The sequence below is a fragment of the Python bivittatus genome, unplaced genomic scaffold (assembly GCF_059951505.1).
Source record: "Python bivittatus isolate LINGU-HERP-01145 unplaced genomic scaffold, Pbiv_v1 ctg000340_np1212, whole genome shotgun sequence".
Lineage (NCBI taxonomy): Eukaryota > Metazoa > Chordata > Lepidosauria > Squamata > Pythonidae > Python > Python bivittatus.
The window spans coordinates 29776902-29791508 of NW_028277056.1; positions in this window are offsets into that span (position 1 = coordinate 29776902).

The following is a 14607-nucleotide window of genomic DNA, read 5'->3' on the forward strand; positions in this document are numbered from 1 at the left end:
AAATGCTGAAAGAGGACAAAAAATAAAACTATGCATTACGACAGTACATGGAATGCCCAACTCTCGGCCAAATCTTTAGATTCAAATTCCGGAGTATTGTTTAGGGAATTCAAAGTTCCACTTACCCATTATTTAGAATGAGGAAAATATAAATTAATGCCTGTAACTTTTTTGTTATTACCAGTATTGGATTAAATCTTCAAAGAATTAGAAGTGGGTGAAATTTCATAGGATTTTTTTCTGACATCTTTGAATTACCCACTTTAAAAATCTGATTCTTTTTGTTTTGATATACAAAAAGAGGGGGAAAAAAGATTCTGGGGAAATAGAATTTACAGTGTGGAATATCTGTGGCAAGTTTCAAACAGATTGATTGGGGGCAGGCTGTGCAAAGGGAAGAGTGTGTAGCAAGAAATGATAATGTCTCATCATGAATGGATTGGAACTGACCGTCAGGAGAGAGTGGGAACAAACATAAAGCACAAACTCATTGTCTTTTCATAAAGAAATATATTCCTTAATAATAAGGCCACAAATTCTAAGGATGAGAAATAGGAAATAAATGATAGACCTTCTCAAATTTTGTCTACAATGGTATAACTGGACCACTGTCACCACCCCTGTAATCTGATCATAAAGATTGTTTTGATTTAAGGACAGAAGTGTCAGCCACTGGACTCATCATCAGAGACCTGCCGATGTGCCTCCTTCCCATCAGCCTGGAAACTGCTGCCTCCACAGCTTTCCTTTAATTGCAACTTAGGAAGGAGTGTTGATGCCCTCACTGCTGGCCTCGTTTCTGAGGCATGGTTTACATCAGGACATAATTGGCTCAGGGAGGGACTGCAGTGAATCTCCTTGATAATGGCTCATCATCTGGGTGCATAGCTTTCTCTGCTTCCAGGCTACCTTAACACCTTGATACTGCCTGTTTCCTCCATTCATTCTTCCAGCATGCCATCTGGTGAGAAAGTCCCTCACTAGCTTGCCTGATGTCCTCTTCACTTGGCCCCAACAAAAGCTGGCTTGTATGGGGGCACTGCTTGGGATGGGACAGGCAGGAACAAGCTTGATGCTGAACTAATCTTCCTCTCTCCTAGTGTCCCCCCACCTCTGAAAATAACCAGAGCTGACTTGGCAAGGAGCTTCCCAAAGGAACATTAACTTCAAGGAAGGTTTTTTATAAAGTCATGATTCTCTGGACCTAAAGAAACAAGCAAAAAGAGAGAGAGAGAGAGAAAAAAAGGAAAATGCTGGGCAAGGATCTCTTCTTACTGGCAGCCAAAATAGAAACTGCCATGGAGGCACTGTGGGAAGCCTAAAGTCTTACAAGTGTTCCTATCTTCTAAGTTTACATTATTTAGTTCTCTTGGATATTTTGAAAAATTGTGGGTTTAAAATATCAGGTGTCTCAGCTGAAGGCTTACAGAAGCTCTTGGTGAAGTCAGTCACTGCAATATAGTTGAGGGGGAAAACAACAGCTCCTTTCTATATATTGCAGTAGTGGAATAAATTTATGATTTGAATTTAGAAAACTCTGCCTGTTTCTGATTAAGAAATGAATGCAATGATAGTGACATTCTAACAAGCAAGAAACTGAAAACTACCTCCCCTCCCATTCCTCAAACAAGCAACAGCAAAAATGTGCATTTATCCAATGCTGTAACTCTTTTTGGATCAGGGGAGAAAAGCCACTGCAAGCCATTTCTTGCCAAGGTAAAAGAAAAAGATCAATGAGGAAAAAGAATATAAACACATCAAGAAAGGAGAATTCAGTTACAGTCTTGCAACAGGATATTAAGAGTTTTTTCTGCTCCTGCACACAAATTATTGCTCTTCCTTCAAATATACTTTTTACATTATTCTTTTTTCTTTAAAAAGATAACAGATGGCAGTATCAACATTCAAATGTGTAATGGACGATGATTCCTCTTTTCCCTGTCCTGGGATGAGCTATATGCTGCGGGGTGTAAGGGAAGAATCATGTAACTTAATGCATAGTAGCTTTTTGAACATTTGTCTTCTGTTATACAGAGAGCTCATAAAGTGTTCGTGCAGTTTTAATTTTTAATAACTTCACCTCTATATGATATAAACAAACTATAAAATGAAACAGAGGGAAAATTTATTTAAGATTTAGCCTATTTGTTTGTCGGAATGTTAATTTTCAACATATCCACTATCATTTTGGTTACAGGGAGTATCATGATTTTGAAGTTCTCTGAACATGTTCTGCAGTTGTGTCTGACTTACAGCAATCAAATTTGTTATTCTATTATTTTATTCAATATCCAGTTAATCAAGTTCTCTTTCTATTCCATTTTATATATTATTAATATCTTATATAGAAATGATTAAAAATTAAAACTACACAAGGATTTTATTGAGTCTGTGTATAACCCTGATGTTGAATCATTGCAAGCCTGCTAGCAGTATCCTTTTTTTGAATACTGACTGATTATGTGCCATCAAGCAGGTGTTGACTCTTCGTGACCACATAGATAGATTTTCTCCATGATAATCTGTCCCAAACTGGTCTTTCGGGTCTTCTAATGGTGCACCCATCCTCACTGTAACCAAGTCCATTGACCTTGCTGCTGGTCATCCTCTTCTCCTCTTTCCTTCCATCTTGTCCATCATTAAAGCCTTCTTCAGAGAAGTGGGCTTTCACATAATGTGTCTGAAGTATGATAATTTGAGCCTGGTCATTTGTGTCTCGAATAAAAACTCTGAGTTGACTTGTTCAATGATCCATTGGTTTGTTTCTTGGTGTCCGTGGTATTCTCAGAGGTTTTCTTCAATACCAAAGTTCAAAAGCATCAATACACTTCCTATCCTGCTTCTTCAAAGTCCAGCTTTCATTTGGATACTGAGTGATGTTATATTAAAACAAAATGTCAGTGTTTTATTAAATTTCAACTGCATACCTGGGGCGGGGGGGGGGCAAGGGTAAGACCACTGATTAGAGAGGGTCTCATCTCAAAATAAACATGTGCTTCATGTTGCTTCAAATTCAAATATAAAATGATTTGTTACCTACATTCTATGTTACCTATTTCTATTTCCCAAGTAATGCTTTATAGTATGACTTTACAAGCTTGAGGAAAATGGTCCCTAGAGAAAATAAATTCAACACCATTTGTATTGCCAACAAACTTCACAATTCACACTAGTTCTTCCAAAACATAAGGGATACTGTGGAAGGATTGAGACTTTACTGTTCTGCCTTCAACATATCTTAACTTCTGCATTTGTTCAGGCACTGAATATATCTAATCTGCAAAGAATTTGAGCACACATTATCATCACAAAAGCTTCTACAGATCCACTTCAGCAGAAATACAGAAACTTAACCTAAAGAAAGGTACACATAAATAAAATGCAGGAAGTGCAGGTTATAATTACTTACTACTGGTGACAATTATTGGATGTTATACTGACATTCTTATGTTGGTGAGCTAAGCTGATTATTCTGGCTTGCTTCACCCAGCTTGGTAAATATAATGTTGCTTATTTGATTTTGTCATGAATCCATATTTTATTGCTTAGGTTTATGTAAGAACCAGAGTCTTATAGTTTGCTCAACAAACAGTAGTTAAAACTGGCTGAGCATGATTTGTGAATTCAGAGTTTTTTTTCTGTTTAATGTAGTAGAAATGAACTTCTTGATGAATTCTAATTCAACTGTTTCATGAGTTATTTCATTGTTCTGATTTCATCTCTGATATGAAACCCTTATAATGAATTGACGAGATCAAATACATATATTTTTAAAAAAGAATAGGTGGAAACACCAAGTAAACAAAATTGCACAGAGGAATCGAAAAGCTAATGTAAGGCTAGAGTTTCCTGGCTTTAGATCTAGATGGTAGAAGACTGTCAAGAGAAATTGTAGTCTTACTGAGAAAGACTACACTATATTGAATTTGACATTCCACCTACAAACAATCAATTCATGAGAAGAGACTGAAATATCTGAAATATCATTGAAATGAAGCATTTTTATTCAACTTTGCTGTATTGATTTTGGTGAATTATAGTCTACTAAGACTAGACTTATACAAATTGTGCTAAACTACTGTTTAATCATGTCTTATTGAATAAGTTGACCTGGCAGGATTCATACCACACACTATACCATAAAAATCATTTTAAAATCTGAAAGGTGAGTTTGCACAATACACTATACCAGAAAGTAATCAAACTATCTTATAGATTACTCTGTTGTAAATGATATCTTCTTCTAAATGATATCTTTCTTCCCTAACTTGTCCATCTCTATACTAACAAAGTAGAAGTTCTAACAAATGACTAAACCCAGAGGTCCAACTATCTGTCAAAACCATTGCAACCCCAGCAGTGCTATGATTTGTGGATGACTTTCCATGGTGATATTGAGAAAGAGAGAAGGAGGGGGAAAGTAGCCAAGCCAAAGCAATCCATCAGTCCTTGTACTTAGCTCATCACGCAAGCGTTTGCCAGAAGAGGCAACTGGGATTGACAATAGGGATAGCAATATCTTTCCTGTTTTGTTTTCTGCTAACTCACATATGGGTAAAAGAACACTGGGAAAATCCTTGAACCAGCATCATTACTTAGCTTCCTAGTTTGATTTTTTCCATCTTATATAAATATTGTACCCCTTCCCCAAAACAGCATATCACATGTAAAACTGCCTGTAATGTCTGTCATAAAATTAGTCAAAAGGAACGCGAATACATCATCACAATATAATGTCCATAGAAAAGTCATCCATAATGGCATTATTTTAATGCAATATAACATCCATACAGGTCTACCCTAGAGAAAATTATAGAAAAAAAAATTGTAACTCAGCCTATGATTCAGTGACAACAACTCTCCTAGCTCTTTTTGATGTAAGTCTGCCTTTGTTCAGTTTCTTACCACTAACCTTTGGCTCAACCTTTTAAAAAAATTCCTCTGCCTCCTTAAATTCAGAGTTCATCTCTTACTTATCTGTCAAGGTGCCAAACTAAACATATTTAATTCTTTTAATCACCTCTCATAAGTCAGTCCTCTAATCTAATTACTTGTTTTAACTGTTTACAAAAGAAGCCAAATCCTTGTTTTTAAACCACTCTGACTGCAGGCATCTTTAAGTGTGCTCCAAAGTTTATTGCATAATTATCATTTAGCTGAGTTCCCTGACATGTTATACATGTGCATTGTGAAATGTTATGGTCACTACTATAAACATAGATTGTGTATGTCACATTTTCATAGGCCTAAAGATAAGAGGTAGGCCTACATGATTTCACAAGATTCTGCACAAATCTCAGTATTAGTTTACAGGCCAAGACCACAAAGGCCAGGACTGTTTCCTGTTTTAGCAGGAAGCGTCATCCTTTTGCTTCTTTGTCTCATGCTGAAAGAAGAGGAAATGTTATCAGTCACTTGGGATTTCCTTTCCAAAGGGGTTAGAGAAAGCTATCTCTGTCATGCAGAAGATTGTAATTCAATCCTTTGACCATGATAACTTTGTTAGTGAGCATGAAAGACAATGTGTACATTAAAAAAAAAAATCAACAATAGTATGTTTTTCCAGGACCATTAAAAAAAAAAAAAGAATCTATAGTTGGGTAATGTCAAAATGACATGAAAGAGATTGCCAGAATACTTTTTTGGACAATAATAGTTAAAAAAAAGTGGGAGAAAGAACAGAAATTTCCTAAAATTAAGCTTGTTGATGTAACCTTGAAATCTGCTGCTTAAAGTCCAAGATGGAGGTTCTAGACAGAATGCATTGAAGCCTTTCTTCACACGCCTCTAACCATGATATGAACATACTTGGCAACCTACTGTACTTTGCTGTGTCCCCATGAGGTGCCTTAACCGTTATCCTCTGCCCACAAGTGAAACAGGCTTAAGTCATCCTGATCTGTCCTGTTTTTAAAGTAGTGTTTTGTCCTTCAAGCTGGTAGATGTTAGCCAACTATTCTGTTAGTGGTACATTCAGGGGATCTCTAGGGAAAGGGAAGTGCCCAGTCCCTATTGGCCACTTCAAACTGGTGTGGGCATGCCCCACTCCATCTCAGGCACTCTCTCCTGCCCTCATGTTTTCTCCCTCCAGGTAGAATTAGCTGTCAAGGTACAACAGCCCCCATTATGGAAAATCCTCTGAAGGCTATAAAATCACTGCTCTGTCGGTGTGAATACTTGGAAACAATCTTTTGGGTGATTATATGAATTTCCTATTATGACTCCACAAGTGATTAATATCCTTTACTTCTTGGAGATTATCTGATCTCTCTACCTCTCAGTTCACACAACTTTTCACATTCAGACAAGTGTTGTTGGAAATAAACCAACAGACATCCTGCCAGACTTAATCTGCTTGCATTCTTTTGGTTTGTAGAGCACAAAAATGTGACAGAGAGGCCTTCCAGGTTACTCTTTTATCACACCAACAGAACTTCACATTTATATAGATTTTTTTTGATTGACCTAACTAGTCCAGCAATGTATAATGTACAATGTACAAAAACTCAGTATCTGTGCATTCCTCCTCTTAAATGTTTCCTGCTTGAATTAGCCAATTTCCTCCCTTTGAAGCTCACCACATTTCAAACATCTTGATATTCATAACACATAACAGTCTTTGCTGCTGGTTTTTCTATTACATTTTTTGAGAGAGTGCTTTCTCAACTCTTTTCTGAGTGTCCAGTTTTTTCTATGCCTCCACTAAGTCCTTGTCATACCCTTTCTGTCTGATCCAGAGTTCATGTACCAGAGGAAAGACAATAAAAATGTCTTTGCAGAATTTCTTCTGGAGTAGGAATGGATAATTGCTTTGGCTTTTCCCCACCCAAGAAGCCTCATGATGCCGCATGAGTCATAAGGGAGGCACCAGTCTCTGATCAATGCAGCTCCTGTACGTGAAAAAGGCTATACATAAATTTTGAAAGTTGCAGGCATCAACTGTGGTGACTGACACCAGTTTAAATGGTTTTAAAAGAAGACAGACAATTTACTGTATAGAGGACTAAGTAGCTGTTAGCTCTGAATTAGCATACCATAAGCACCAGTTCAGCTCCTGGTGACTTTTCTTGGCAATAGTATGGAAGTAGTTTGCCACTGTCTTCTTTCAATATATCTTTTCAGCTTCCAGCCTTGGGATTTCTTAGTGGTCTTCCCTCTGAGTACTAATCATATCCACCAGTTGTAGACATTGCTAGGGAATAACTTTCGTTGAATCTATAATGTCATTTGTTTTAATCTTAGCATGGTGACTAAACCTCCCTATTGTGTTGAAACCACCCACAGTTTAACAATCCTGATTTAGCATATACTGGAATACAGAGAAAGGACTATACTTCTGCGTCTAAGAATTAGAAGTTTTCTGCAGTGTGTAAACCAGCTGGAAACGAAACTAGCTTAAGAAATCTGTTTCCAGATTTCAGCCCCTTCCTCTGCTTTGGCCAGAGGATGTCCTGAAGCTCTGTCTGGGGCATATTTACCATGGCTTTACCTCCTGGAGTGGTAAAGAAAGAGGAGGAAGAGGAAGGCTACACCACAGTTTGCCCTTTTTCCTAAGCTAGAAAGGGAAAGTGGCAGAAGTCTCATCAATTTCACCCAGTTAAAAGAAAAAAGAAAACAGGCCCACCATTTCAGTGAACTTGTAAACAAACAAACAAGCAAAAATCTCAGCTTTTCACCATTCAGTTGGTGAACTTGGAAAGACAAATAGTCATGGAGGCCAGGGAGCAGTAACTGGAAGGGAGGTGGTATTCCTGCCCCAGTAGTACACAATAACCAATAGCAGTGGAGGCGTTATCTTACAATAAAGTGAAGTGGGGCACGTGAAACAGACGGCATTACTTGAAGTAGCACATGTCGGAAAACACTATTTTTGATGTGTAGCAAAAAAAGGTGGGCAAAGATTCCTTTCTCTGCCTTTCTTAGGGGAACTTAGGGTGGTAGAGGACAATGCTGTGCATTGCTGCCCTTGAAAAATGGTCAGTGGCTTGTACTTGTGCTGGAGTCAGTATATGGCCATGTCCACAAAGTCAGCAGCAGTTGATTCAACTCAAGAGAAAAAGAAGCTTAAGTATGTATAGTACTGCAGCTTCCCCTTTCTGCTATAAACATATATGGTAGGTGTGTTCAGCCTGCTTCATGGACTAGAAGAGAAAACCAAGGTCAGCATGGGCCAGGGTATGTGTGCTAAATGTCACATTTTTAATCCAGAATGCTTAATTTTGGGCTCTATTATGTCTTTCATTGATTGTTACCTTGCAGTAGTGAAGCTGCTTGTACAGTGCTGCTATGAGCTATAGCCTTGAAAATGTACCCTCCCAGAAGGGCAGATCAGAGAAGAAGGTCAAATTAAATACAATCCATGGGAGAAATAAATGGCAACTCATTTCAGCATACAGTGAGGAAACCAAATAAACATTTACAACCAGAACAATGTCAATATGATACAGGAATGAGCCCTCTAGATAAGAATGTATCTAATGAGCTACTGAGGAAGAGCAGAGGCCAAATACAAGTAGTAGTTGTTGTTGTTGTTTAGTCGTTAAGTCGTGTCCGACTCTTCGTGACCCCATGAACCATATTGCGCCAGGCCTTCCTGTCCTTCACTGCCTCCCTGAGTTTGCTCAGTTTCATGCTCATTGCTTCAGTGATGCTATCTAACCATCTCATCCTCTGCTGTCCTCTTCTCCTTTTGCCTTCAATCTTTCCCAGCATTAGGGTCTTCTCCAAAGAGATCTCTCTTCGCATTAGGTGACCAAAATATCTGAGCTTGAGCTTCATTATTGATCCTTCCAATGAGCAATCAGGGTTGATTTCCTTTAAGATTGACTGGTTTGACCTCCTAGCAGTCCAGGGGACTCTCAAGAGTCTTCTCCAGCACCACAGTTCAAAGGCATCAATTCTTCGGCGCTCGGCCTTTTTTATGGTCCAGCTCTCACACCCATACATTACTACTGGAAAAACCATAGCTTTGACTATGCGGATCTTTGTCGGCAAGGTGACGTCTCTGCTTTTTAATATGCTATCTAGGCTTGCCATAGCTTTCCTCCCAAGGAGCAAGCGTCTTTTAATTTCATGGCTGCAGTCTCCGTCTGCGGTGATCTTGGAGCCCAAATAAATGAAGTCTGTTACTGCTTCCATTTCTACCCCTTCTATTTGCCAGGAATTGATGGGTCCAGATGCCATGATCTTAGTTTTTTTATTGTTGAGTTTCAAGCCAGCTTTTGCACTCTCCTCTTTCACCCTCATCAAGAGGCTCTTTAGTTCTTCTTCACTTTCTGCCATTAGGGTGGTATCGTCCGCATATCTGAGGTTGTTGATGATTCTCCCTGCAATCTTAATTCCGGCTTGTGATTCTTCCAGCCTGGCATTTCTCATGATGTACTCTGCATATAGGTTAAATAAGCAGGGTGACAGTATACAGCCTTGTCATACACCTTTCCCTATTTTGAACCAATCGGTTGTTCCATGACCGGTTCTAACTGTTGCTTCTTGGCCCGCATACAGATTTCTCAGGAGACAGGTAAGGTGGTCTGGTACTCCCATCTCTTTAAGAATTTGCCACATTTTGTTGTGATCCACACAATCAAAGGCTTTTGCATAGTCAATGAAGCAGAAGTAGATATTTTTCTGGAACTCTTGTGCTTTCTCCATGATCCAGCGAATGTTGGCGATTTGATCTCTAGTTCCTCTGCCTCTTTGAAACCCAGCTTGTACATCCAGTAGTTCTCGGTTCATGTATTGCTGAAGCCTAGCTTGTAGGATTTTGAGCATAATCTTGCTAGCATATGAAATGAGTGCAATTGTGCGATAGTTTGAGCATTCTTTGGCGTTGCCCTTCTTTGGAATTGGAACATAAACTGACCTTTTCCAATCCCGTGGCCACTGTTGCGTTTTCCAAACTTGCTGGCATATTGAGTGCAGCACTTTAACACCATCGTCTTTTAGTATTTTAAATAACTCAGCTGGAATACTGTCATCTCCACTAGCTTTGTTGTTAGCAATACTTCCTAAGGCCCACTTGACTTCATTCTCTAGGATGTCTGGCTCAAGGTCAGTGATCACACCAGCGTGGACATCAGGGACATTAAGATCTTTCTTGTATAGTTCTTCTGTGTATTCTTGCCACCTCTTCTTAATCTCTTCTGCTTCTGTTAGATCCCTGCCTTTTTTGTCCTTTATCATGCCCATCTTTGCACTAAACGTTCCTTTCATATCTCCAATTTTCTTGTAGAGATCTCTAGTTTTCCCCCACCACAATAGGTTTTCCTCGATTTCTTTGCATTGTTCATTTAAGAAGGCCTTCTTATCTCTCCTTGCTATTCTCTGGAAATCTGCATTCAGTGGCTTATATCTTTCCCTTTCACCCTTGCTTTTCGCATTCCTTCTTTCCACAGCTATTTGTAAAGCCTCATCAGACAGCCATTTTGCTTTCTTGCATTTCTTTTTCTTTGGGATGGTTTTAGTTGCTGCCTCCTGTACAATGTTACGGACCTCCGTCCATAGTTCTTCAGGCACTCTGTCTACCAAATCTAATCCTCTAAATCTATTCATCACCTTCACTGTGTACTCACAAGGAATATGATCTAAGTCATACCTGAGTGGTCTAGTGGTTTTCCCTACATTCTTCAATTTAAGCCTAAATTTTGCAGTAAGAAGCTCATGATCTGAGCCACAGTCAGCTCCTGGTCTTGTTTTTGCTGTCTGTATAGAGCTTCTCCATCTTTGGCTGCAAAGTATATAATCAATCTGGTTTCGGTATTGACCATCTGGTGATGTCCATGTGTAGAGTCGTCTCTTGTGTTGTTGGAAATACAAGTAGTACTAATGCTTATTTTATTTTATTTTATTTTATTATCAACTTATGTGGCCACCCATCTCACAAATGTGAGCCTGGGTGGCTAACTACACATGGAAACAGTAACAATCAATATTAACAAAGAGTAAAACACTGCAATGGTCACCGAGGGTAAACTCAGACAAAAGAATCAGCAAAAACATCTCAACAGGCTGTCTAACCACCCGACCCCAGGCCCTGGAGTACATCCAGGTCTTCAATGCTTTACAAAAGTATTTATGATATCGATGGGTGGATGAAAGGTGAAAGGATGTCCAGCCGTTAATGTCGCAGAGGCAAAGGGAAAGTTTGGGGCTGCAAAGAAATGTATGCCATTGGCACTTGGAATGTCAAAATTGTGAACAAAGGCAAACTTGATGTCAAGAAAAAATGTAAGGTCTAGCACTATCATTCTGGGAATAGGCAAACTGAAATGGACTACTTCATTTCAGAAAAGCAGCTACTACAAACAAGAAAATAATAGAAGAAATTGAGCAACCAACATTATAGCTTCTGTTAATAGGGTGCCAAAATCAGTGCTCGGATACAACCTAAACGCGACAGAATGATCTCAGTTTCAGTCCACGGAAAGGCAATCAATATTACAGTAATCCAAGTCTATGTTCTAACCATAGGTGCAGAGAAAGGAGAAGGTGAACAGGTCAATGACAATTTGCAACACTTGTGGACACAGCACCAGAAATAGATGTCCTACTAATTTTAGGAGACTGGAATGCTACACTTGTTAAATGGAACATATGTCTGTAGTGCACAAAATGAAGAAAGAGAAATACTAATACAATTCTGCCAAAACAAAAATTTAAAAAATGAATGTTTATATCAAAGACCTTCTTCCAACAACCTAGAAGATGATCTACATATGGACATCACTGGACTGACAACACAAAAATCAAACTGTCTGTTTACTCTGCAAGCAAAGATGAAGAAGCTCTATTCAGGCAGAGGAAGAAGGAAAGAAAAAAGGAGGGAGGGAGGGAGGGAGGGAGGGAGGGAGGGAGGAAAGAGACTTGATGCTGACATGCAACTCAAATTCTCTTTGCAAAATCCCAGCTTAAAGAAAGCAAAATCATTAGGCCAATTGCAACCTCAGCAATATTCCACATGGTTATGCATGAAAGGTAAAGAAAACATTTAAGGAATTATGTCTCATAAATTATGTCTGAAGAACTCAGGACTTAAATTTGTGATATCATTAAAGAGGAAGCAAACAAAAATACCCCAGAAAGCAAAAGAAGGTGAAATGGTTGTCTGCTAATACATTGAAAGTAGCTGAAGAAAGATGGAAAGCAAAGGACAACAGAGGTAGAAGACAAAATATTGCAATTGCCTCACTAAATGCTGAGTTTCAGAAAAGAGTAAGAGGAATAGTATATAAATAAGCAATGGAAATAAATTAAGGATGACAATCAAATGGAAAGAACAAGAGATATATTTAAGAAAATTACAAAAATCAAGGGATATTTTTATGTGAAGCTGGACATGATAAAAGATAAAACAGGCAAAGGTATTCTGGAGAAAGAAGATATAAAAGAAGAGATAGCACAAATAGATGGAAGAACTACACAAGAAGATCCCAAAATTAATTATACGGTATATATGACAGTTTGGTCCATTGAACTAGAGTAAGAGAATCTGGAGAATAAACTTAAATGGGCCCTAAAAATACTCCTAGAATGGAATATGAAGCAACTAAATGGTTCAAAATTGGAAAAGGAAAGGTTATACACTGTTACCTTACATATTTAACTTATATGTAAAATATATCATGAGAAATGTTAGACTAGAAGAAATAGAAATTGGAATTAAAACTGCTTGGAGAAACATCAACAGCCTCAGATAAACTGATGATGGCTCAAATGGCTGAAAATGAGGAATATGTAAGGAGTCTCTTTTTGAAGATGAAAGAAGAGAGTACAAAGCAGATCTGTTGCTCTGTATTAAAACAGACAAACAAACAAAGATTATATCAATAGGTAGGACCAGCCCAGTGCAAACAGATAGAGAAGGGTGAAGAAGAAACAGGCTTCAATTTCCTAGGCTCAAAAATTCATGGAGATACTGACTGTAGCCACAAAATAAAGTGGTGTCAGCTATTTAGGAGAAAGTCTATGACATACAGAAAAAAATGTTAAAGTGCAGAGACATCACACTCACAACAAAGCTATGTATCATCAAGACCATGGTTTTTACTGCTGTAACATATAGCTGTGAAAATTGGACAATTGGAAAGCCCGAACAAACTAAAATTGGTAACTTTGACTTACAGAGTTGAAGATAATTCTTTAAAATATGTTGGACTGCAAGAAAAATAAGTAATTCAATACTTGTTGAAATAAAATCAGAGTGCTCAGTGAAAACACTAATCATGAAAGTAAAACTTAAATATTTAGACACATAAGGCAAACACAAGAGTAATAGAAGACTCTAATGTTTGGAAAAATGAAAGGCAATAAAAAGAGACTAACAGAAGGCAACATGCCTAAATACAATAACTGATGACACAAACTTGAGCATACAAAACTAAGAGACACAGTTATTGACAAACAGCCCTGGGGAAATGATGTACATCAGGTCACAGTTGAAAGTGACTGAATGACCAAACAACATCCTTCATCATAGGTATTTCCAAGAATTCAACATTAAAGTAGGAAAGACAATCATATTCTTCAGACTCTAGTATAACATGATTTATATATTTTAACAATGATGTTACCACATAAAATGATGTTCTCACTTTCTAGCTATTGAGAAATTGAACATTTATTTTTATTTTATTTATTTATTAGTTTTTTTCTTTTTACTTGAGAAAGATGTCTCTAAGATGTCTCTTTTCTTCAAAGGAATAAAATTCACAAGGGAAGAAGAAAACAATAACACCCTATCCTTCCTGGATATCCACATCAGCAGAGGAAATGACAGCAAGTTAGAAACACAAGTCTACCAAAAAAACAATCTACACTAACCAAGTGCTTAATTACCAAAGTAACAACCCAACCTCCCACAAGAGGAGCTGTGTAAGAACATTATTCAGATGAGCACAAATGCACTGCAGCAGCCCAGAACACAAGAAAAAGCAAACAGACCACCTAGACAACATCTTACAACAAAATGGATACCCACACAACTTTATCAAAAAGTGCCTGACCACTCAACCCACTACAGCACAATCATGACAAGCTATGAAAAGGATAACCCTGTCATACACCAGAAACATCTCAGAAACAACCAACAGACTATTACAACCATGTGGCATTACTGTAGCATTCAAACCAACTAAAGCCCTCCAAAACATCTTAAGTAAACCAAAAGATCCAGTAGCCCAAGAAGAAAAAACAAGAGTCATCTACAACATATATTGTAAAGACTGTAACAGTCACTATGTAGGACAGACAGGCAGAAGACTAGCAGAATGTATCCATAAACACCAACTAGCAGTCAGAAGACAGATGAAAATTCCTTAATCTCACAACACATGGATGGACCAAACACCATGGTTTCAACTGGGAAACTGTCAGCATGTATTAACTCTGTCAAAGGTTATGCTGTAAATAAGCAACATGTTTCTTAATATGTTCTTCATTTCTAGATCTTGTTTGCAATCTGTTATTCTTTTTCAAACAGTCATCAAAGGAGATACTACATTATCATGTTAATATCTGCCACCCCCATGAAATTACAAACCCTAACAGTTGAGCAATGCAAGAAGTGATTTATCTTCCAATCCACTTTCCTTCTTTCTAGGCTAGAATCAT